The following is a 26002-nucleotide window of genomic DNA, read 5'->3' on the forward strand; positions in this document are numbered from 1 at the left end:
ATTATTGACAAATAGCATAACAAACATTTCCAAGCTCGAGTCTCATCACACCTGCGACCTTTGGGAGAGATTGGACATTGTGTTTTTTAGTGACAGCAGATTACTGCTTTTTGCGAGTGATTGAAACTCTACGTGCCGCCATGACCACCCCGTTTCCCTGAACGGAAAAAGCTTCGCAATTTAACATCACAAAGGTCTTTAGATTCCACAAACTTCAGATCGGTCCAATCTGATGAAATCCCTTGGAGGAGTACGTCAAAGAACGATGCCTGAAAAGAGGGGAAAATGTTGCCAAAATTGCACATTAATTTTAAATTGGCTGACTTCCTGTTGGATTTGGGATATTGCTCCAAGAGACTTTTTTGTACATCTTGATATCTCCTATAAGCCTACCAGGTTTCAGATTCATACATAAAACGCAGAGCAGGGGCTGTGGTTTTGAAATTTTGTAGGGGGCGCTGTGGAGCCATTTTGGGATATTCAATGAAAATGATCACATGCCAACAAAGCCTTCATCCATTTGGAGGTGTGTGCCAAATTTCAAGCCTCTATAAACTTGCCAAGACCCTCAAAAGCCACTTCATCTTTCATGTTGAACAGCGTTGCCACCAGGGTGCGCCGTTCAGTTTAAAGTCACAATTTTTGCACTGAAGCATCACGAGGGACTGATGGTGATATTCACCGCTTTTGAGGTGGCCAAGATGAACCTGTGAAAATCAGTACAACAAAATTAAAGCCATGACATTTCCTGTTGCCACTAGGTGGCGCTGTCCGTATTTCCGACAATGGGCACATCAATCTGTTCAGGGCGCGTCTGACATCATGCCTGTAAAGTCTGGTACTGATCAGACTGGATTTCATTGAGTTATACTAATTTGTTTCTTCATGGCGTGACATCAAAGTTCGCCATGCTGCTGGGGTCACACCCTTTTGCGAAAACTCACAGTTTTCACTGTAACCCAAGACCAACTCCTTAAGGCTTTCCTGGAGAAATTTGAGGCTGCAGATGTCACCCATCACTATACTGTACCCCAAAGTGTAAAACATGACATTTCCTGTTCCCACTAGGTGGCGCTGTCCTTGATGTCAAATATGGCAGTTGAAATATGTTCAGGGGTGGAGCCTTATCATATGTGTGCTCTTTGGTCCAGATCGGAACATGTATGACAGAATGAGAGGCAATAAGATTTTCATGGCGAGTCATCGAAATTCGCCATGGCGCCACGGCCTCATAGTATTGTGAAAACTCAAAAGCTCCGCAATTTAACATGGCACAAGGGTGTAGTTGACACTGTCCAAATTTGAAGTTTATAGGACCAAATCCCAAGGAGGAGTTCGTTAAAGTACAAGGCATGGAAACGGTAAAATCAGACCCAAAATGTCACCTTCAATCCAAAATGGCGGACTTCCTGTTGGGTTTAGGACATTGCCATAATAGACTTTTTTGTTCGACTCTGAACGTTATATAGGTGTACCGACTTTCAAACGTGTAGGTCATACCCATACCGGGGGCTCGCGTTTTTCATTTTTCTAGGTGGCGCTACTGAGCTAATTTTCCCTGGCCATGTCTGGGAACATTAAAATACGTAAATTTTCACCAGACCTGACGCGTGTGCAAAATTTCATGAGTTTTCGAGCATGTTTAGGCCCTCAAACGGCCAATTCATTTGCCGAAATAATAATAATAATAATAATAATAATAATAAACAGAGCAATTACAATAGGGCCTTCGCACTGTCAGTGCTCGGGCCCTAATAATAATTAAAGCTGCAAGCAGCGTTATGAGGGCCCTCGCACCCCCGGCGCGTCAAGCCACGCCCAACACCTAAAACCAGCACGTCCGATGTGATGTCACATTGATGGAATTCATGCATTTAACCACCAGCTAACAATTCATCTCATTCAATCATGATTATAGTTGTCCCACTAGGTGGAGCTCTAACCATTACTGACAAATGGCATAACAAACATTTCCTAGCTCGAGTCTCATCACACCTGAGACGTTTGGGAGAGATTGGACATTGTGTTTTTGAGTGACAGCAGATTACTGCTTTTTGGCGAGTGATTCAAACTCTAGGTGCCACCATAACCACCCCGTTTCACTGAATGTAAAAAGCTTCGCAATTTAACATCACAAAGGTCTTTAGATTCCACACACTGGAGATTGGTTCAATATGATGAAATCCCTTGGAGGAGTTCGTCAAAGAACGGTGCCTGGAAAGAGGGGAAAATGTTGCCAAAATTACACATTAATATTAAAATGGCTGACTTCCTGTTGGATTTGGGATATTGCACCAAGAGACTTTTTTGTACATCTTGATATCTCCTATAAGCTTACCAGGTTTCAGAATCATACATAGAACACAGAGCAGGGGCTGTGGTTTTGAAATTTTGTAGGGGGCGCTGTGGAGCAATTTCGCGCTATTCAATGAAAATGATCACATGCCAACAAAGCCTTCATCCATTTGGAGGTGTGTGCCAAATTTCAAGCCTCTATAAACTTTCCAAGACCCTCAAAAGCCACTTCATCTTTCATGTTGAACAGCGTTGCCACCAGGGTGCGCCGTTCAGTTTAAACTCACAATTTTTGCACTGAAGCATCACGAGGGACTGATGGTGATATTCACCGCTTTTGAGGTGGCCAAGATGAACCTGTGAAAATCAGTACAACAAAATTAAAGCCATGACATTTCCTGTTGCCACTAGGTGGCGCTGTCCGTATTTCCGACAATGGGCACATCAATCTGTTCAGGGCGGGTCTGACATCATGCCTGTAAAGTCTGGTACTGATCAGACTGGATTTCATTGAGTTATACTAATTTCTTTCTTCATGGCGTGACATCAAAGTTCGCCATGCTGCTGGGGTCACACCCTTTCGCGAAAACTCACAGTTTTCACTGTAACCCAAGACCAACTCCTTAAGGCTTTCCTGGAGAAATTTGAGGCTGCAGATGTCACCCTTCACTATACTGTACCCCAAAGTGTAAAACATGACATTTCCTGTTCCCACTAGGTGGCGCTGTCCTTGATGTCAAATATGGCAGTTGAAATATGTTCAGGGGTGGAGCCTTATCATATGTGTGCTCTTTGGTCCAGATCGGAACATGTATGACAAAATGAGAGGCAATAAGATTTTCATGGCGAGTCATCGAAATTCGCCATGGCGCCACGGCCTCATAGTATTGTGAAAACTCAAAAGCTCCGCAATTTAACATGGCACAAGGGTGTAGTTGGCACTGACCAAATATGAAGGTTATGAAATCAAACCCTAAGGAGGAGTTCGTCAAAGTTCGAGGCATGGAAATGGTAAAATCAGAGCCAAAATGTCACCTTCAATCCAAAATGGCGGACTTCCTGTTGGGTTTAGGACATTGCCATAATAGACTTTTTTGTTCGACTCTGAACATTATATAGGTGTACCGACTTTCAAACATGTAGGTCATACCCATACCGGGGGCTCGCGTTTTTCATTTTTCTAGGTGGCGCTACTGAGCTAATTTTCCCTGGCCATGTCTGAGAACATTAAAATACGTAAATTTTCACCAGACCTGACGCGTGTGCAAAATTTCATGAGTTTTCGAGCATGTTTAGGCCCTCAAACGGCCAATTCATTTGCCGAAATAATAATAATAATAATAATTAAAGCTGCAAGCAGCGTTATGAGGGCCCTCGCACCCCGGCGTGTCGAGCCACGCCCAACACCTAAAACCAGCACGTCCGATGTGATGTCACATTGATGGAATTCATGCATTTAACCACCAGCTAACAATTCAACTCATTCATTCATGATTAGTTAGTCGTTCCACTAGGTGGCGCTCTAACCATTATGTACAAATGGCATAACAAACACTTCCAAGCTCGAGTCTCATCACACCTGAGACGTTTGGGAGAGATTGGACATTGTGTTTTTGAGTGACAGCAGATTACTGCTTTTTGGCGAGTGATTCAAACTCTAAGTGCCACCATAACCACCCCGTTTCCCTGGACGTAAAAAGCTTCGCAATTTAACATCACAAAGGTCTTTAGATTCCACACACTGGAGAATGGTTCAATATGATGAAATCCCTTGGAGGAGTTCGTCAAAGTATGAAGCCTGAAAAGAGGGGAAAATGTCGCCAAAATTACACATTAATTTTAAAATGGCTGACTTCCTGTTGGATTTGGGATATTGCTCCAAGAGACTTTTTTGTACATCTTGATATTTTCCATAAGCTTACCAGGTTTCAGACTCATAGATGAAACACAGAGCTGGGGCTGATGTTTTGAAATTTTGTAGGGGGCGCTGTGGAGCAATTTCGCGCTATTCAATGAAAATGATCACATGACAACAAAGCCTACATCCATTTGGAGGTGTGTGCCAAATTTCAAGCCTCTATAAACTTTCCAAGCCCCTCAAAAGCCACTTCATCTTTCATGGTGAACCGCGTTGCCACCAGGGTGCGCCGTTCAGTTTAAAGTCACAATTTTTGCACTGAAGCATCACGAGGGACTGATGGTGATATTCACCGCTTTTGAGGTGGCCAAGATGAATCTGTGAAAATCAGTACAACAAAATTAAAGCCATGACATTTCCTGTTGCCACTAGGTGGCGCTGTCCGTATTTCCGACAATGGGCACATCAATCTGTTCAGGGCGGGTCTGACATCATGCCTGTAAAGTCTGGTACTGATCAGACTGGATTTCATTGAGTTATACTAATTTGTTTCTTCATGGCGTGACATTAAAGTTCGCCACGCCGCTGGGGTCACACCCTTTTGCGAAAAGTCACAGTTTTCACTGTAACCCAAGACCAACTCCTTAAGGCTTTTCTGGAGAAATTTGAGGCTGCAGATGTCACCCATCACTATACTGTACCCCAAAGTGTAAAACATGACATTTCCTGTTCCCACTAGGTGGCGCTGTCCCTTATGTCAAATATGGCAGTTGAAATATGTTCAGGGGTGGAGCCTTATCATATGTGTGCTCTTTGGTCAAGGTCAGAAAATGTATGACAAAATGAGAGGCAATAAGATTTTCATGGCGAGTCATCGAAATTCGCCATGGCGCCACGGCCTCATAGTATTGTGAAAACTCAAAAGCTCCGCAATTTAACATGGCACAAGGGTGTAGTTGACACTGTCCAAATTTGAAGCTTATAGGACCAAATCCCAAGGAGGAGTTCGTTAAAGTTCGAGGCATGGAAACGGTAAAATCAGAGCCAAAATGTCACCTTCAATCCAAAATGGCGGACTTCCTGTTGGGTTTAGGACATTGCCATAATAGACTTTTTTGTTCGACTCTGAAAGTTATATAGGTGTACCGACTTTCAAACATGTAGGTCATACCCATACCGGGGGCTCGCGTTTTTCATTTTTCTAGGTGGCGCTACTGAGCTAATTTTCCCTGGCCATGTCTGGGAAGATTAAAATACGTAAATTTTCACCAGACCTGACGCGTGTGCAAAATTTCATGAGTTTTCGAGCATGTTTAGGCCCTCAAACGGCCAATTCATTTGCCGAAATAATAATAATAATAATAATAAACAGAGCAATTACAATAGGGCCTTCGCACTGTCAGTGCTCGGGCCCTAATAATAATAAACAGAGCAATTACAATAGGGCCTTCGCACTATCAGTGCTCGGGCCCTAATTAAAGCTGCAAGCAGCGTTATGAGGGCCCTCGCACCCTGGCGTGTCGAGCCACGCCCAACACCTAAAACCAGCACGTCCGATCTCATGTCACATTGATGGAATTCATGCATTTAACCACCAGCTAACAATTCATCTTATTCAACCAGGATTATAGTCATGCCACTAGGTGGCGCTCTAACCATTATTGACAAATAGCATAACAAACATTTCCAAGCTCGAGTCTCATCACACCTGCGACCTTTGGGAGAGATTGGACATTGTGTTTTTTAGTGACAGCAGATTACTGCTTTTTGCTAGTGATTGAAACTCTACGTGCCGCCATGACCACCCCGTTTCCCTGAACGGAAAAAGCTTCGCAATTTAACATCACAAAGGTCTTTAGATTCTACACACTGAAGAATGCTTCAATATGATGAAATCCCTTGGAGGAGTTCGTCAAAGTATGAGGCCTGAAAAGGGGAGAAAATGTCATCAAAATTACACATTAATTTTAAAATGGCTGACTTCCTGTTGGATTTGGGATATTGCTCCAAGAGACTTTTTTGTACATCTTGATATCTCCTATAATCTTACCAGGTTTCAGACTCATAGATAAAACACAGAGCTGGGGCTGTGGTTTTGAAATTTTGTAGGGGGCGCTGAAGAGCCATTTTGCCCTATTCAATGAAAATGATCACATGACAACAAAGCCTTCATCCATTTGGAGGTGTGTGCCAAATTCCAAGCCTCTATAAACTTTGCAAGCCCCTCAAAAGCCACTTCATCTTTCATGTTGAACCGTGTTGCCACCAGGGTGCGCCGTTCAGTTTAAAGTCACAATTTTTGCACTGAAGCATCACGAGGGACTGATGGTGATATTCATCGCTTTTCAGGTGGCCACGATGAACCTGTGAAAATCAGTACAACAAAATTAAAGCCATGACAATTCCTGTTCCCACTAGGTGGCGCTGTCCGTATTCCCGACAATGGGCACATCAATCTGTTCAGGGCGGGTCTGACATCATGCCTGTAAAGTCTGGTACTGATCAGACTGGATTTCATTGAGTTATACTAATTTGTTTCTTCATGGCGTGACATCAAAGTTCGCCATGCTGCTGGGGTCACACCCTTTTGCGAAAACTCACAGTTTTCACTGTAACCCAAGACCAACTCCTTAAGGCTTTTCTGGAGAAATTTGAGGCTGCAGATGTCACCCATCACTATACTGTACCCCAAAGTGTAAAACATAACATTTCCTGTTCCCACTAGGTGGCGCTGTCCTTGAGGTCAAATATGGCAGTTGAAATATGTTCAGGGGTGGAGCCTTATCATATGTGTTCACTTTGGTCAAGGTCAGAAAATGTATGACAAAATGAGAGGCAATAAGATTTTCATGGCGAGTCATCGAAATTCGCCATGGCGCCACGGCCTCATAGTATTGTGAAAACTCAAAAGCTCCGCAATTTAACATGGCACAAGGGTGTAGTTGACACTGTCCAAATTTGAAGTTTATAGGACCAAATCCCAAGGAGGAGTTCGTTAAAGTTCGAGGCATGGAAATGGCAAAATTAGAGCCAAAATGTCACCTTCTCTTCCAAATGGCGGACTTCCTGTTGGGTTTAGGACATTGCCATAATAGACTTTTTTGTTCGACTCTGAACGTTATATAAGTGTACCGACTTTCAAACATGTAGGCCATACTCATACCGGGGGCTCGCCTTTTTCATTTTTCTAGGTGGCGCTACTGAGCTAATTTTCCCTGGCCATGTCTGAGAACATTAAAATACGTAAATTTTCACCAGACCTGACGCATGTGCAAAATTTCATGAGTTTTCGAGCATGTTTAGGCCCTCAAACGGCCAATTCATTTGCCGAAATAATAATAATAATAATAATAATAATAAACAGAGCAATTACAATAGGGCCTTCGCACTATCAGTGCTCGGGCCCTAATTAAAGCTGCAAGCAGCGTTATGAGGGCCCTCGCACCCTGGCGTGTCGAGCCACGCCCAACACCTAAAACCAGCACGTCCGATGTGATGTCACATTGATGGAATTCATGCATTTAACCACCAGCTAACATTTCATTTGGTTCAACCATGAGTATAGTCGTCCCACTAGGTGGCGCTCTAACCATTATAGACAAAGGGCATAACAAACATTTCCGAGCTCGAGTCTCATCACGCCTGCGACCTTTGGGAGAGATTGGACTTTGTGTCTTTGAGTGACAGCATATTACTGCTTTTTGGCCAGTGATTGAAACTCCACGTGCCGCCATGACCACCCCGTTTCCTTGAACGTAAAAAGCTTCGCAATTTAACATCACAAAGGTCTTTAGATTCCACACACTGGAGAATGGTTCAATATGATTAAATCCCTTGGAGGAGTTCGTCAAAGAACGATGCCTGAAAAGAGGGGAAAATGTTGCCAAAATTGCACATTAATTTTAAAATGGCTGACTTCCTGTTGGATTTGGGATATTGCTCCAAGAGACTTTTTTGTACATCTTGATATTTTCCATAAGCTTACCAGGTTTCAGACTCATAGATGAAACACAGAGCAGGGGCTGTTGTTTTGAAATTTTGAAGGGGGCGCTGTGGAGCAATTTCGCGCTATTCAATGAAAATGATCACATGACAACAAAGCCTACATCCATTTGGAGGTGTGTGCCAAATTTCAAGCCTCTATAAACTTTCCAAGCCCCTCAAAAGCCACTTCATCTTTCATGGTGAACCGCGTTGCCACCAGGGTGCGCCGTTCAGTTTAAAGTCACAATTTTTGCACTGAAGCATCACGAGGGACTGATGTTGATATTCACCGCTTTTGAGGTGGCCACGATGAACCTGTGAAAATCAGTACAACAAAATTAAAGCCATGACATTTCCTGTTGCCACTAGGTGGCGCTGTCCGTATTTCCGACAATGGGCACATCAATCTGTTCAGGGCGGGTCTGACATCATGCCTGTAAAGTCTGGTACTGATCAGACTGGATTTCATTGAGTTAGACTAATTTGTTTCTTCATGGCGTGACATCAAAGTTCGCCATGCCGCTGGGGTCACACCCTTTTGCGAAAAGTCACAGTTTTCACTGTAACCCAAGACCAACTCCTTAAGGCTTTCCTGGAGAAATTTGAGGCTGCAGATGTCACCCATCACAATACTGTACCCCAAAGTGTAAAACATGACATTTCCTGTTCCCACTAGGTGGCGCTGTCCCTGATGTAAAATATGGCAGTTGAAATATGTTCATGGGTGGAGCCTTATCATATGTGTTCACTTTGGTCAAGGTCAGAAAATCTATGACAGAATGAGAGGCAATAAGATTTTCATGGCGAGTCATCGAAATTCGCCGTGGCGCCACGGCCTCATGGTATTGTGAAAACTCAAAAGCTCCGCAATTTAACATGGCACAAGGGTGTAGTTGACACTGACCAAATATGAAGGTTATGAAATCAAACCCCAAGGAGGAGTTCGCAAAAGTTCGAGGCATGGAAATGGCAAAATTAGAGCCAAAATGTCACCTTCTCTTCCAAATGGCGGACTTCCTGTTGGGTTTGCGTCAATGGGCCCCCAGACTTTTTTGTTCGTCTTGGCATGATACACATGTGTGCCAAATTTCATACATGTAGCTCAAACGATGTGGTCGTAGGGCTGCATTTAACAAGGCATAGGTGGCGCTGTAGAGCCATTTCCCAGTGCTCATATGTAAAACCATTAAAATACAAAATTTTTCACCAGATCTGGCATGTGTGCAAAATTTCATGAGTTTTTGAGCATGTTTAGGCCCTCAAAAAGGCCCTTGTTTTGCCTGAATAATAATAATAATAATAAGAAACGGAGCAGATACAATAGGGCCTTCGCACTCTCAGTGCTCGGGCCCTAATAATAATAATAATAATAATAATAATAATAATAATTAAAGCTGCAAGCAGCGTTATGAGGGCCCTCGCACCCCATCGCGTCGAGCTACGCCCAACACCTACAACCAGCACGTCCGATCTGATGTCACATTGATGGAATTCATGCTTTCAACCACCAGCTAACATTTCATCTCATTCAATCATGATTATAGTCGTTCCACTAGGTGGCACTCTAACCATTACTGACAAATGGCATAACAAACATTTCCGAGCTCGAGTCTCATCACGCCTGCGACCTTTGGGACATATTGGACATTTTGATTTTGAGTGACAGCAGATTACTGCTTTTTGGCGAGTGATTGAAACTCCACGTGCCACCATGACAACCCCGTTTCCCTGAACGGGGGGGGCAAGTGACACTGTTGAAAAGGTTAGACTGAGACAAAAGATCATTTGAAGTTTTTTGAATGTCCCTCATGATTTCAATAAATACCTGTGCTACTGGTTTTTAAGCCACTTTGCTTTTAGCAAACGAGAAGAGGAGAGCTTTGGATTTTAACATTCTGAGGATTCGAGGACATTATTTTAGACCACTATAACAAACATCACAAGAGATTATTTTTGAAAAACCCTGCCCTTGTGCAATTCTTGGTAAGTTTTATTTGTTGTAAATTGAATTTTATTTTTGGTGTAAAACCACATTTTAAATTTCAGTAACAGAATTTACTTTGTATTTAAGTTATTTTTTTATTGTTTGTGGGAGGGGTACCGGTGAAAAGTCTTTGGTTTGGTTTTCTGTTTTAGTGAATTTGGGCCATTAAGCCATTTTGTGGTCTTTTTTGAAAGACTGAAATCTGTGAAAGCTAGGCCGGGTAATTAGCCACTGATTTCTTATTACAAGTAAAGCACAACATGAATATAATGAAATACATGAAGTGTGGAACATTTTTGGCTGGTTTATGTGTGTTTAGCAGATTTTAAGCAGTTTAGTAACTGCTATTTCAATCATGCTTGTTTCTGCTGTCTTTGGTAGTTTTAGAAATGGTTTATATGACCATTTAGCTAAAATTATAAGGCTTCTGTGGATACTACGTGATATTTGCATGGAGGTTTTTGCATAACTCTTGAGCCACAGTACTGGTGGCTATAGAGCGTAAGAGGATAATTGTAATTTTTCACATAGCTGTGATTTGTTGTGCGTTCAATCCTTTTCTTTAAGCAAATTTGAGCAGCAGACAGCAAGAGTTGGTGAGCATTATCTTAATGTCATACATTGACTAATTTACACCTTCATTCTGGATGTGTAAAGCGCTTTGGGGTCCTTAGGGACTAGTAAAGCGATATAGAAATACAGGCCATTTACCATTTATATATATGTTTTGTGTTTTTTGAATGAATGTAATTGCATTACTGATCATTATTGTGAACTAACTACATGTTTATGTGTAAGTAAAGTCTCTTTGATGCTCTCATGTTTGTATATTGTTTGAATGTTGTGTAAAATGTAACTAATTAACCTCATACTTTATCATAAATAGAGAATGGCATATGCTTCCCCAACGAAGTTTGCTGGGATTAATGATCCTGAAGTTGAATCATTGCGTCAAGAATTTCAACTATCAACTGTAAGTAACAAATATTTCTTAAATTTTATTTATAGTGTAGAAAAATTTGTTTTTACGCTACATTACCTGTTACAGAGCTGGGCAGGATGCTGTGTTTAGTGTTTCTTGTGTTTGTTTGTTTGTTTGTTTGCTCTTTCATATAAGTCACTGTTAACCCTTGTGCCATACTGGGGCCTTTTTGGGTCCCCAGGGTGATCAACGTAAGTTTTTTAAAGGATGGCACAAGGTTAAGCTGAGACTTTTATACAGCTGTTGTTGTGATCTGGCACTACAAACATTACATTGTAGCGGCAGCATAGATTGAAGCGAATAACTGTTTTCTAATTTTGTTATGATCCAAAATATTTTGTAATTTCAGTATGCCTGCTTGGACCCAGGGGTCAGCAGAGAGGATCTATATACAAGGTGCTTGCAACTTCATGCCAAGGCAATGGACCTCTTGGTTCGGCAGGTGCGGCTCAGGCGTGCAGCCGAAAGAAAGATTTCTGTTTTAAAAGAACAGCTGGATGCTGAAAAAGAAATGCTGAATAACACTGCCCAGGAGCTGGATGCATTGCAAGCTTCGATTACATTCGCACGTGATGGTAAGTCTTAATGTATTGTTTGGATGGTATAAACAGTGAATGTTGGCTTCAGTGTCTTATTTTAAGAAATGGGACTTAGAAAAAATACTCTATGAATTACTATTGAACGACTGTCTACATACAAATAAACATGAATGCGAATTATTTATTTTAGTTTATGATAAATCATTTGGAGAAAATATTAAATCCATGATTAGTATCATGTTTTGTTTTCTTCATTTGTGATTTTATAAGGATTAGATATATGCAAATGTCTGTTTTACCCATGTATATTTGTTAAAGTTGTTTATAAATACTAACTGTCAAAAAATATTATTTGTTTTTGTTTTGTTCAGATGTGACAGAGGCCACCACTCAGACAGACGAAGACTTGTGACAGATGTTTTATAATAATGCTAAGTTTTCTTAGATTAATATATTTTTTCACATTTGACCCAAAGTGGCATGTTTTAGGTCACTTTGGGTAATTTTTAATTCAGAAATAGGTGTGGTGAGACAGTTAGTGGTAGAGACTATCAATGGCTGTCTTTTGTTTTCATGTGTGAAGGGGAAGCGGGGGGGGGGGGGGGGGGGGGGGGGGAGAAGCTGTTAAAACTGTCTATTGAGAAGGTCAAGATGTGGACTACAGATGTGGAAATTAGTGCCCTGCCGATTAAAGCTTTTAACTACTAAAGGGGAAAAAAGGTCTTGACTACTGTTTGTTGTGTTTCCAGACTGTTTTTAATTAAAACATGAAAGCAACTTTGCTGTCCATTTTGACAGCTTCTTTTAGTTTGACTGCAAGTATCCTCTGTAGTTGAATGAAGTTTACCCTGACATGCCCTGGCATGCCCGAGACTCTGGAATAATCTTCATTGATTGTGTTTTTTAAATTATGTTGACATATTGTATTTCTCATACATATTGACATATTGGCATATATCACGGCTAATCCATGTAATTAGAGCTCATCCAGATATTGGCTTCATTTTTATATAATAGGAAGAAATTGAGTAATGCTGCTTAATTGTTGTAATAATTATTGGTTATTTTGTTTAAAGCCAACAACAAACAACCAGTGATGTAGAAAAGTATAACCCCTCACCTTTCCCCCTTTGTTTTTGTGTTGTTCAGATGTGACAGAGGCCACCACTCAGACAGACGAAGACTTGTGACAGATGTTTTATAATAATGCTAAGTTTTCTTAGATTAATATATTTTTTCACATTTGACCCAAAGTGGCATGTTTTAGGTCACTTTGGGTAATTTTTAATTCAGAAATAGGTGTGGTGAGACAGTTAGTGGTAGAGACTATCAATGGCTGTCTTTTGTTTTCATGTGTGAAGGGGAAGCGGGGGGGGCGGGGGGGGGGGGGGGGGGAGAAGCTGTTAAAACTGTCTATTGAGAAGGTCAAGATGTGGACTACAGATGTGGAAATTAGTGCCCTGCCGATTAAAGCTTTTAACTACTAAAGGGGAAAAAAGGTCTTGACTACTGTTTGTTGTGTTTCCAGACTGTTTTTAATTAAAACATGAAAGCAACTTTGCTGTCCATTTTGACAGCTTCTTTTAGTTTGACTGCAAGTATCCTCTGTAGTTGAATGAAGTTTACCCTGACATGCCCTGGCATGCCCGAGACTCTGGAATAATCTTCATTGATTGTGTTTTTTAAATTATGTTGACATATTGTATTTCTCATACATATTGACATATTGGCATATATCACGGCTAATTCATGTAATTAGAGCTCATCCAGATATTGGCTTCATTTTTATATAATAGGAAGAAATTGAGTAATGCTGCTTAATTGTTGTAATAATTATTGGTTATTTTGTTTAAAGCCAACAACAAACAACCAGTGATGTAGAAAAGTATAACCCCTCACCTTTCCCCCTTTGTTTTTGTTTTGTTCAGATGTGACAGAGGCCACCACTCAGACAGACGAAGACTTGTGACAGATGTTTTATAATAATGCTAAGTTTTCTTAGATTAATATATTTTTTCACATTTGACCCAAAGTGGCATGTTTTAGGTCACTTTGGGTAATTTTTAATTCAGAAATAGGTGTGGTGAGACAGTTAGTGGTAGAGACTATCAATGGCTGTCTTTTGTTTTCATGTGTGAAGGGGAAGCGGGGGGCAAACTTGAGGTCACACTGTTGAAATGAATAAGTTGTAAGGCTGTGAAACGAAGGTGAGACTGAGTCTGAGACAAAAGATTGGATTGTGTCTTTTGGCAAGGCCAAGGGTGTGGACAACAGCTATGGAAATTAGTGTACTGCTGAATAAAGGTTTTAACTAGTCAAGGGAAAAAAGGTGTTGAGTACTGTTTATTGCATTGTAACTTCACTGGTTACTTTGTGACAGTCCCTCCCCTGTTGGCTTCTGTGATTGGATCATTTGAAGTTTTTTGAATGTCCCTCATGATTTCAATAAATACCTGTGCCACTGGTTTGTAAGCCACTTTGCTTTTAGCAAACGAGAAGAGGAGAGCTTTGGATTTTAACATTCTGAGGATTCGAGGACATCATTTTAGACCACTATAACAAACATCACAAGAGATTATTTTTGAAAAACCCTGCCCTTGTGCAATTCTTGGTAAGTTTTATTTGTTGTAAATTGAATTTTATTTTTGGTGTAAAACCACATTTTAAATTTCAGTAACAGAATTTACTTTGTATTTAAGTTATTTTTTTATTGTTTGTGGGACGGTTACCCGTGAAAAGTCTTTGGTTTGGTTTTCTGTTTTAGTGAATTTGGGCCATTAAGCCATTTTGTGGTCTTTTTTGAAAGACTGAAATCTGTGAAAGCTAGGCCGGGTAATTAGCCACTGATTTCTTATTTCAAGTAAAGCACAACATGAATATAATGAAATACATGAAGTGTGGAACATTTTTGGCTGGTTTATGTGTGTTTAGCAGATTTTAAGCAATTTAGTAACTGCTATTTCAATCATGCTTGTTTCTGCTGTCTTTGGTAGTTTTAGAAATGGTTTATATGACCATTTAGCTAAAATTATAAGGCTTCTGTGGATACTACGTGATATTTGCATGAAAGGTGTGATACATGGAGGTTTTTGCATAACTCTTGAGCCACAGTACTGGTGGCTATAGAGCGTAAGAGGATAATTGTAATTTTTCACATAGCTGTGATTTGTTGTGCGTTCAATCCTTTTCTTTAAGCAAATTTGAGCAGCAGACAGCAAGAGTTGGTGAGCATTATCTTAATGTCATACATTGACTAATTTACACCTTCATTCTGGATGTGTAAAGCGCTTTGGGGTCCTTAGGGACTAGTAAAGCGATATAGAAATACAGGCCATTTACCATTTATATATATGTTTTGTGTTTTTTGAATGAATGTAATTGCATTACTGATCATTATTGTGAACTAACTACATGTTTATGTGTAAGTAAAGTCTCTTTGATGCTCTCATGTTTGTATATTGTTTGAATGTTGTGTAAAATGTAACTAATTAACCTCATACTTTATCATAAATAGAGAATGGCATATGCTTCCCCAACGAAGTTTGCTGGGATTAATGATCCTGAAGTTGAATCATTGCGTCAAGAATTTCAACTATCAACTGTAAGTAACAAATATTTCTTAAATTTTATTTATAGTGTAGAAAAATTTGTTTTTACGCTACATTACCTGTTACAGAGCTGGGCAGGATGCTGTGTTTAGTGTTTCTTGTGTTTGTTTGTTTGTTTGTTTGCTCTTTCATATAAGTCACTGTTAACCCTTGTGCCATACTGGGGCCTTTTTGGGTCCCCAGGGTGATCAACGTAAGTTTTTTAAAGGATGGCACAAGGTTAAGCTGAGACTTTTATACAGCTGTTGTTGTGATCTGGCACTACAAACATTACATTGTAGCGGCAGCATAGATTGAAGCGAATAACTGTTTTCTAATTTTGTTATGATCCAAAATATTTTGTAATTTCAGTATGCCTGCTTGGACCCAGGGGTCAGCAGAGAGGATCTATATACAAGGTGCTTGCAACTTCATGCCAAGGCAATGGACCTCTTGGTTCGGCAGGTGCGGCTCAGGCGTGCAGCCGAAAGAAAGATTTCTGTTTTAAAAGAACAGCTGGATGCTGAAAAAGAAATGCTGAATAACACTGCCCAGGAGCTGGATGCATTGCAAGCTTCGATTACATTCGCACGTGATGGTAAGTCTTAATGTATTGTTTGGATGGTATAAACAGTGAATGTTGGCTTCAGTGTCTTATTTTAAGAAATGGGACTTAGAAAAAATACTCTATGAATTACTATTGAACGACTGTCTACATACAAATAAACATGAATGCGAATTATTTATTTTAGTTTATGATAAATCATTTGGAGAAAATATTAAATCCATGATTAGTATCATGTTTTGTTTTCTTCATTTGTGATTTTATAAGGATTAGATATATGCAAATGTCTGTTTTACCCATGTATATTTGTTAAAGTTGTTTATAAATACTAACTGTCAAAAAATATTATTTGTTTTTGTTTTGTTCAGATGTGACAGAGGCCACCACTCAGACAGACGAAGACTTGTGACAGATGTTTTATAATAATGCTAAGTTTTCTTAGATTAATATATTTTTTCACATTTGACCCAAAGTGGCATGTTTTAGGTCACTTTGGGTAATTTTTAATTCAGAAATAGGTGTGGTGAGACAGTTAGTGGTAGAGACTATCAATGGCTGTCTTTTGTTTTCATGTGTGAAGGGGAAGCGGGGGGGGGGCAAACTTGAGGTCACACTGTTGAAATGAATAAGTTGTAAGGCTGTGAAACCAAGGTGACAACAGCTATGGAAATTAGTGTACTGCTGAATAAAGATTTTAACTACTCAATTTTTTTACAATTGCTTTATAAATACTGTGAATACTCAACTGTGAAAAATATTGTTTTGGTTTGTTTTGTACATATGTGACAGAGGACTCCAGTCAGACAGACAAAGAGTTGTGACAGATGTGTAAATATTTTATAATAAATGTTCCTGTTTTAAATTTTGGTTTTCTTTGACTGTTTATTCATCCTTATGGTATATGTGTTATTAGTTTAAATTCTACAACTCTACAAGTTTAAAAAAAGAGATGTATGAAGACTAAGAGGAGGATGAAACTTTTTCACATTAAATGTTTAATAATAACAAGTATTGTGAATAGGAAATAAGTTTCTAACATAATTGTTTATGAATCAAGATTTATAAAACACTAGTGGTGTCACTGGTGTCATTTTGGCTTTAAAATAAAAAAAAGCGAACTTATGTTTTATGAACAATTTGATGTTTTGATAATAACTAATAACTCCTTTCAATGTCACTGATAGTTTTAAAGACATTACTATTAAAATGTATAAATTACACTTGAAAGCTGTACACTAGTTGATTGTCAGTGTTTGTAAGTTTTTCAAGCTTTCTCTTTCTTGAAAGCTACTTCATTTTCCATGTCGAATGGCTATGTTGCAACACAACAGAGAGGAGAAGCTGAAATATATTTTTTCATATTTATGTATTCTTCTCATTCTCTAGTTGTTCTATTAAGATTCCTGTATTTTGTTGATATAAACCTAAACACTATGCTATTGCACTGCCAATGTATTAAACAGAAGCTCAATATGAACAGTAAGGAACAAGACTTGCCGTTAATCCTTAGAGCTATGGAAGATTTGTGTAGATAACTCGTGCTGGTTTTTCACCAGAATGAACTATTCTTCTTTGTTTGTCATTGACATCAATGAAGATGCTAAATAACAGTCTTTTGCTACCAAATTGATTTAACCTTCGTTGTGTCTATTCGTTGTGGGCCTTTCAATGATCTCGCAGTTTGGCAGATTCAGCCTGATTAACTGACAGAAAAACACAGAGACCACACGATAAACTCCACTGCCAATTATTCCAACAGTCTTTCACCATTCTCTGATACTGTACTTCTGAAGGAACTTTGGCTTATGCTGCTTTTTCATTTGACTGTTTTGGTTTTACGATATTTCTGCTAATTTCTTATGATTTGACAGCATCAGGTACTTGCTAAGCTTTCTTACTTTTATATGCTGTCACCCACTGGGACTGTGACCTAAAGTGACCCAAAAGTGGCATGTTTTAGGTCACTTTGGGTAATTGTTAATTCAGAATTAGGTGTGGTGAGACAGTTGGTGGCAGAGACTATCAATGGCTGTCTTTTGTTTTCATGTGTGAAGGGCAAGCAAGGGGGGGGCAAGTGACACTGTTGAAAAGGTTAGACTGAGACAAAAGATCATTTGAAGTTTTTTGAATGTCCCTCATGATTTCAATAAATACCTGTGCTACTGGTTTTTAAGCCACTTTGCTTTTAGCAAACGAGAAGAGGAGAGCTTTGGATTTTAACATTCTGAGGATTCGAGGACATTATTTTAGACCACTATAACAAACATCACAAGAGATTATTTTTGAAAAACCCTGCCCTTGTGCAATTCTTGGTAAGTTTTATTTGTTGTAAATTGAATTTTATTTTTGGTGTAAAACCACATTTTAAATTTCAGTAACAGAATTTACTTTGTATTTAAGTTATTTTTTTATTGTTTGTGGGAGGGGTACTGGTGAAAAGTCTTTGGTTTGGTTTTCTGTTTTAGTGAATTTGGGCCATTAAGCCATTTTGTGGTCTTTTTTGAAAGACTGAAATCTGTGAAAGCTAGGCCGGGTAATTAGCCACTGATTTCTTATTACAAGTAAAGCACAACATGAATATAATGAAATACATGAAGTGTGGAACATTTTTGGCTGGTTTATGTGTGTTTAGCAGATTTTAAGCAGTTTAGTAACTGCTATTTCAATCATGCTTGTTTCTGCTGTCTTTGGTAGTTTTAGAAATGGTTTATATGACCATTTAGCTAAAATTATAAGGCTTCTGTGGATACTACGTGATATTTGCATGAAAGGTGTGATACATGGAGGTTTTTGCATAACTCTTGAGCCACAGTACTGGTGGCTATAGAGCGTAAGAGGATAATTGTAATTTTTCACATAGCTGTGATTTGTTGTGCGTTCAATCCTTTTCTTTAAGCAAATTTGAGCAGCAGACAGCAAGAGTTGGTGAGCATTATCTTAATGTCATACATTGACTAATTTACACCTTCATTCTGGATGTGTAAAGCGCTTTGGGGTCCTTAGGGACTAGTAAAGCGATATAGAAATACAGGCCATTTACCATTTATATATATGTTTTGTGTTTTTTGAATGAATGTAATTGCATTACTGATCATTATTGTGAACTAACTACATGTTTATGTGTAAGTAAAGTCTCTTTGATGCTCTCATGTTTGTATATTGTTTGAATGTTGTGTAAAATGTAACTAATTAACCTCATACTTTATCATAAATAGAGAATGGCATATGCTTCCCCAACGAAGTTTGCTGGGATTAATGATCCTGAAGTTGAATCATTGCGTCAAGAATTTCAACTATCAACTGTAAGTAACAAATATTTCTTAAATTTTATTTATAGTGTAGAAAAATTTGTTTTTACGCTACATTACCTGTTACAGAGCTGGGCAGGATGCTGTGTTTAGTGTTTCTTGTGTTTGTTTGTTTGTTTGTTTGCTCTTTCATATAAGTCACTGTTAACCCTTGTGCCATACTGGGGCCTTTTTGGGTCCCCAGGGTGATCAACGTAAGTTTTTTAAAGGATGGCACAAGGTTAAGCTGAGACTTTTATACAGCTGTTGTTGTGATCTGGCACTACAAACATTACATTGTAGCGGCAGCATAGATTGAAGCGAATAACTGTTTTCTAATTTTGTTATGATCCAAAATATTTTGTAATTTCAGTATGCCTGCTTGGACCCAGGGGTCAGCAGAGAGGATCTATATACAAGGTGCTTGCAACTTCATGCCAAGGCAATGGACCTCTTGGTTCGGCAGGTGCGGCTCAGGCGTGCAGCCGAAAGAAAGATTTCTGTTTTAAAAGAACAGCTGGATGCTGAAAAAGAAATGCTGAATAACACTGCCCAGGAGCTGGATGCATTGCAAGCTTCGATTACATTCGCACGTGATGGTAAGTCTTAATGTATTGTTTGGATGGTATAAACAGTGAATGTTGGCTTCAGTGTCTTATTTTAAGAAATGGGACTTAGAAAAAATACTCTATGAATTACTATTGAACGACTGTCTACATACAAATAAACATGAATGCGAATTATTTATTTTAGTTTATGATAAATCATTTGGAGAAAATATTAAATCCATGATTAGTATCATGTTTTGTTTTCTTCATTTGTGATTTTATAAGGATTAGATATATGCAAATGTCTGTTTTACCCATGTATATTTGTTAAAGTTGTTTATAAATACTAACTGTCAAAAAATATTATTTGTTTTTGTTTTGTTCAGATGTGACAGAGGCCACCACTCAGACAGACGAAGACTTGTGACAGATGTTTTATAATAATGCTAAGTTTTCTTAGATTAATATATTTTTTCACATTTGACCCAAAGTGGCATGTTTTAGGTCACTTTGGGTAATTTTTAATTCAGAAATAGGTGTGGTGAGACAGTTAGTGGTAGAGACTATCAATGGCTGTCTTTTGTTTTCATGTGTGAAGGGGAAGCGGGGGGGGGGCAAACTTGAGGTCACACTGTTGAAATGAATAAGTTGTAAGGCTGTGAAACCAAGGTGACAACAGCTATGGAAATTAGTGTACTGCTGAATAAAGATTTTAACTACTCAATTTTTTTACAATTGCTTTATAAATACTGTGAATACTCAACTGTGAAAAATATTGTTTTGGTTTGTTTTGTACATATGTGACAGAGGACTCCAGTCAGACAGACAAAGAGTTGTGACAGATGTGTAAATATTTTATAATAAATGTTCCTGTTTTAAATTTTGGTTTTCTTTGACTGTTTATTCATCCTTATGGTATATGTGTTATTAGTTTAAATTCTACAACTCTACAAGTTTAAAAAAAGAGATGTATGAAGACTAAGAGGAGGATGAAACTTTTTCACATTAAATGTTTAATAATAACAAGTATTGTGAATAGGAAATAAGTTTCTAACATAATTGTTTATGAATCAAGATTTATAAAACACTAGTGGTGTCACTGGTGTCATTTTGGCTTTAAAATAAAAAAAAGCGAACTTATGTTTTATGAACAATTTGATGTTTTGATAATAACTAATAACTCCTTTCAATGTCACTGATAGTTTTAAAGACATTACTATTAAAATGTATAAATTACACTTGAAAGCTGTACACTAGTTGATTGTCAGTGTTTGTAAGTTTTTCAAGCTTTCTCTTTCTTGAAAGCTACTTCATTTTCCATGTCGAATGGCTATGTTGCAACACAACAGAGAGGAGAAGCTGAAATATATTTTTTCATATTTATGTATTCTTCTCATTCTCTAGTTGTTCTATTAAGATTCCTGTATTTTGTTGATATAAACCTAAACACTATGCTATTGCACTGCCAATGTATTAAACAGAAGCTCAATATGAACAGTAAGGAACAAGACTTGCCGTTAATCCTTAGAGCTATGGAAGATTTGTGTAGATAACTCGTGCTGGTTTTTCACCAGAATGAACTATTCTTCTTTGTTTGTCATTGACATCAATGAAGATGCTAAATAACAGTCTTTTGCTACCAAATTGATTTAACCTTCGTTGTGTCTATTCGTTGTGGGCCTTTCAATGATCTCGCAGTTTGGCAGATTCAGCCTGATTAACTGACAGAAAAACACAGAGACCACACGATAAACTCCACTGCCAATTATTCCAACAGTCTTTCACCATTCTCTGATACTGTACTTCTGAAGGAACTTTGGCTTATGCTGCTTTTTCATTTGACTGTTTTGGTTTTACGATATTTCTGCTAATTTCTTATGATTTGACAGCATCAGGTACTTGCTAAGCTTTCTTACTTTTATATGCTGTCACCCACTGGGACTGTGACCTAAAGTGACCCAAAAGTGGCATGTTTTAGGTCACTTTGGGTAATTGTTAATTCAGAATTAGGTGTGGTGAGACAGTTGGTGGCAGAGACTATCAATGGCTGTCTTTTGTTTTCATGTGTGAAGGGCAAGCAAGGGGGGGGCAAGTGACACTGTTGAAAAGGTTAGACTGAGACAAAAGATCATTTGAAGTTTTTTGAATGTCCCTCATGATTTCAATAAATACCTGTGCTACTGGTTTTTAAGCCACTTTGCTTTTAGCAAACGAGAAGAGGAGAGCTTTGGATTTTAACATTCTGAGGATTCGAGGACATTATTTTAGACCACTATAACAAACATCACAAGAGATTATTTTTGAAAAACCCTGCCCTTGTGCAATTCTTGGTAAGTTTTATTTGTTGTAAATTGAATTTTATTTTTGGTGTAAAACCACATTTTAAATTTCAGTAACAGAATTTACTTTGTATTTAAGTTATTTTTTTATTGTTTGTGGGAGGGGTACTGGTGAAAAGTCTTTGGTTTGGTTTTCTGTTTTAGTGAATTTGGGCCATTAAGCCATTTTGTGGTCTTTTTTGAAAGACTGAAATCTGTGAAAGCTAGGCCGGGTAATTAGCCACTGATTTCTTATTACAAGTAAAGCACAACATGAATATAATGAAATACATGAAGTGTGGAACATTTTTGGCTGGTTTATGTGTGTTTAGCAGATTTTAAGCAGTTTAGTAACTGCTATTTCAATCATGCTTGTTTCTGCTGTCTTTGGTAGTTTTAGAAATGGTTTATATGACCATTTAGCTAAAATTATAAGGCTTCTGTGGATACTACGTGATATTTGCATGAAAGGTGTGATACATGGAGGTTTTTGCATAACTCTTGAGCCACAGTACTGGTGGCTATAGAGCGTAAGAGGATAATTGTAATTTTTCACATAGCTGTGATTTGTTGTGCGTTCAATCCTTTTCTTTAAGCAAATTTGAGCAGCAGACAGCAAGAGTTGGTGAGCATTATCTTAATGTCATACATTGACTAATTTACACCTTCATTCTGGATGTGTAAAGCGCTTTGGGGTCCTTAGGGACTAGTAAAGCGATATAGAAATACAGGCCATTTACCATTTATATATATGTTTTGTGTTTTTTGAATGAATGTAATTGCATTACTGATCATTATTGTGAACTAACTACATGTTTATGTGTAAGTAAAGTCTCTTTGATGCTCTCATGTTTGTATATTGTTTGAATGTTGTGTAAAATGTAACTAATTAACCTCATACTTTATCATAAATAGAGAATGGCATATGCTTCCCCAACGAAGTTTGCTGGGATTAATGATCCTGAAGTTGAATCATTGCGTCAAGAATTTCAACTATCAACTGTAAGTAACAAATATTTCTTAAATTTTATTTATAGTGTAGAAAAATTTGTTTTTACGCTACATTACCTGTTACAGAGCTGGGCAGGATGCTGTGTTTAGTGTTTCTTGTGTTTGTTTGTTTGTTTGTTTGCTCTTTCATATAAGTCACTGTTAACCCTTGTGCCATACTGGGGCCTTTTTGGGTCCCCAGGGTGATCAACGTAAGTTTTTTAAAGGATGGCACAAGGTTAAGCTGAGACTTTTATACAGCTGTTGTTGTGATCTGGCACTACAAACATTACATTGTAGCGGCAGCATAGATTGAAGCGAATAACTGTTTTCTAATTTTGTTATGATCCAAAATATTTTGTAATTTCAGTATGCCTGCTTGGACCCAGGGGTCAGCAGAGAGGATCTATATACAAGGTGCTTGCAACTTCATGCCAAGGCAATGGACCTCTTGGTTCGGCAGGTGCGGCTCAGGCGTGCAGCCGAAAGAAAGATTTCTGTTTTAAAAGAACAGCTGGATGCTGAAAAAGAAATGCTGAATAACACTGCCCAGGAGCTGGATGCATTGCAAGCTTCGATTACATTCGCACGTGATGGTAAGTCTTAATGTATTGTTTGGATGGTATAAACAGTGAATGTTGGCTTCAGTGTCTTATTTTAAGAAATGGGACTTAGAAAAAATACTCTATGAATTACTATTGAACGACTGTCTACATACAAATAAACATGAATGCGAATTATTTATTTTAGTTTATGATAAATCATTTGGAGAAAATATTAAATCCATGATTAGTATCATGTTTTGTTTTCTTCATTTGTGATTTTATAAGGATTAGATATATGCAAATGTCTGTTTTAACCATGTATATTTGTTAAAGTTGTTTATAAATACTAACTGTCAAAAAATATTATTTGTTTTTGTTTTGTTCAGATGTGACAGAGGCCACCACTCAGACAGACGAAGACTTGTGACAGATGTTTTATAATAATGCTAAGTTTTCTTAGATTAATATATTTTTTCACATTTGACCCAAAGTGGCATGTTTTAGGTCACTTTGGGTAATTTTTAATTCAGAAATAGGTGTGGTGAGACAGTTAGTGGTAGAGACTATCAATGGCTGTCTTTTGTTTTCATGTGTGAAGGGGAAGCGGGGGGGGGGGGGGGGGGGGGGGAGAAGCTGTTAAAACTGTCTATTGAGAAGGTCAAGATGTGGACTACAGATGTGGAAATTAGTGCCCTGCCGATTAAAGCTTTTAACTACTAAAGGGGAAAAAAGGTCTTGACTACTGTTTGTTGTGTTTCCAGACTGTTTTTAATTAAAACATGAAAGCAACTTTGCTGTCCATTTTGACAGCTTCTTTTAGTTTGACTGCAAGTATCCTCTGTAGTTGAATGAAGTTTACCCTGACATGCCCTGGCATGCCCGAGACTCTGGAATAATCTTCATTGATTGTGTTTTTTAAATTATGTTGACATATTGTATTTCTCATACATATTGACATATTGGCATATATCACGGCTAATTCATGTAATTAGAGCTCATCCAGATATTGGCTTCATTTTTATATAATAGGAAGAAATTGAGTAATGCTGCTTAATTGTTGTAATAATTATTGGTTATTTTGTTTAAAGCCAACAACAAACAACCAGTGATGTAGAAAAGTATAACCCCTCACCTTTCCCCCTTTGTTTTTGTGTTGTTCAGATGTGACAGAGGCCACCACTCAGACAGACGAAGACTTGTGACAGATGTTTTATAATAATGCTAAGTTTTCTTAGATTAATATATTTTTTCACATTTGACCCAAAGTGGCATGTTTTAGGTCACTTTGGGTAATTTTTAATTCAGAAATAGGTGTGGTGAGACAGTTAGTGGTAGAGACTATCAATGGCTGTCTTTTGTTTTCATGTGTGAAGGGGAAGCGGGGGGCAAACTTGAGGTCACACTGTTGAAATGAATAAGTTGTAAGGCTGTGAAACGAAGGTGAGACTGAGTCTGAGGCAAAAGATTGAATTGTGTCTTTTGGCAAAGCCAAGGGTGTGGACAACAGCTATGAAAATTAGTGTACTGCTGAATAAAGGTTTTAACTAGTCAAGGGAAAAAAGGTGTTGAGTACTGTTTATTGCATTGTAACTTCACTGGTTACTTTGTGACAGTCCCTCCCCTGTTGGCTTCTGTGATTGGATCATTTGAAGTTTTTTGAATGTCCCTCATGATTTCAATAAATACCTCTTGAGCCACAGTACTGGTGGCTATAGAGCGTAAGAGGATAATTGTAATTTTTCACATAGCTGTGATTTGTTGTGCGTTCAATCCTTTTCTTTAAGCAAATTTGAGCAGCAGACAGCAAGAGTTGGTGAGCATTATCTTAATGTCATACATTGATTAATTTACACCTTCATTCTGGATGTGTAAAACGCTTTGGGGTCCTTAGGGACTAGTAAAGCGATATAGAAATACAGGCCATTTACCATTTATATATATGTTTTGTGTTTTTTGAATGAATGTAATTGCATTACTGATCATTATTGTGAACTAACTACATGTTTATGTGTAAGTAAAGTCTCTTTGATGCTCTCATGTTTGTATATTGTTTGAATGTTGTGTAAAATGTAACTAATTAACCTCATACTTTATCATAAATAGAGAATGGCATATGCTTCCCCAACGAAGTTTGCTGGGATTAATGATCCTGAAGTTGAATCATTGCGTCAAGAATTTCAACTATCAACTGTAAGTAACAAATATTTCTTAAATTTTATTTATAGTGTAGAAAAATTTGTTTTTACGCTACATTACCTGTTACAGAGCTGGGCAGGATGCTGTGTTTAGTGTTTCTTGTGTTTGTTTGTTTGTTTGTTTGCTCTTTCATATAAGTCACTGTTAACCCTTGTGCCATACTGGGGCCTTTTTGGGTCCCCAGGGTGATCAACGTAAGTTTTTTAAAGGATGGCACAAGGTTAAGCTGAGACTTTTATACAGCTGTTGTTGTGATCTGGCACTACAAACATTACATTGTAGCGGCAGCATAGATTGAAGCGAATAACTGTTTTCTAATTTTGT

At 38.2% G+C, this 26002-nt stretch overlaps 4 long non-coding RNA genes across 4 annotated transcripts; all 4 read left to right on the forward strand.

Annotated features, from left to right (window-relative positions):
• The first annotated feature begins 9686 nt into the window (after window positions 1–9686).
• On the forward strand, window positions 9687–11899 carry LOC146675045 (uncharacterized). Its single transcript, XR_014910640.1, has 3 exons — window positions 9687–10120; window positions 11008–11094; window positions 11453–11899. It is a non-coding gene; the product is annotated as an uncharacterized LOC146675045 (long non-coding RNA).
• A 2238-nt stretch (window positions 11900–14137) lies between these two features.
• LOC146675046 (uncharacterized) lies at window positions 14138–16048 on the forward strand. The gene is made up of 3 exons (XR_014910641.1): window positions 14138–14253; window positions 15157–15243; window positions 15602–16048. It is a non-coding gene; the product is annotated as an uncharacterized LOC146675046 (long non-coding RNA).
• Window positions 16049–17810: 1762 nt separating this feature from the next.
• On the forward strand, window positions 17811–19901 carry LOC146675047 (uncharacterized). The gene is made up of 3 exons (XR_014910642.1): window positions 17811–18106; window positions 19010–19096; window positions 19455–19901. It is a non-coding gene; the product is annotated as an uncharacterized LOC146675047 (long non-coding RNA).
• Window positions 19902–21663: 1762 nt separating this feature from the next.
• Window positions 21664–23657, forward strand: LOC146675048 (uncharacterized). The gene is made up of 3 exons (XR_014910643.1): window positions 21664–21959; window positions 22863–22949; window positions 23308–23657. It is a non-coding gene; the product is annotated as an uncharacterized LOC146675048 (long non-coding RNA).
• The last annotated feature ends 2345 nt before the right edge of the window (window positions 23658–26002 follow it).

This window comes from Rhamphochromis longiceps, linkage group LG3 (assembly GCF_057381845.1).
Source record: "Rhamphochromis longiceps isolate RC_006_pf linkage group LG3, R_longiceps_female_GT1.1, whole genome shotgun sequence".
In the NCBI taxonomy this organism is placed as follows: domain Eukaryota; kingdom Metazoa; phylum Chordata; class Actinopteri; order Cichliformes; family Cichlidae; genus Rhamphochromis; species Rhamphochromis longiceps.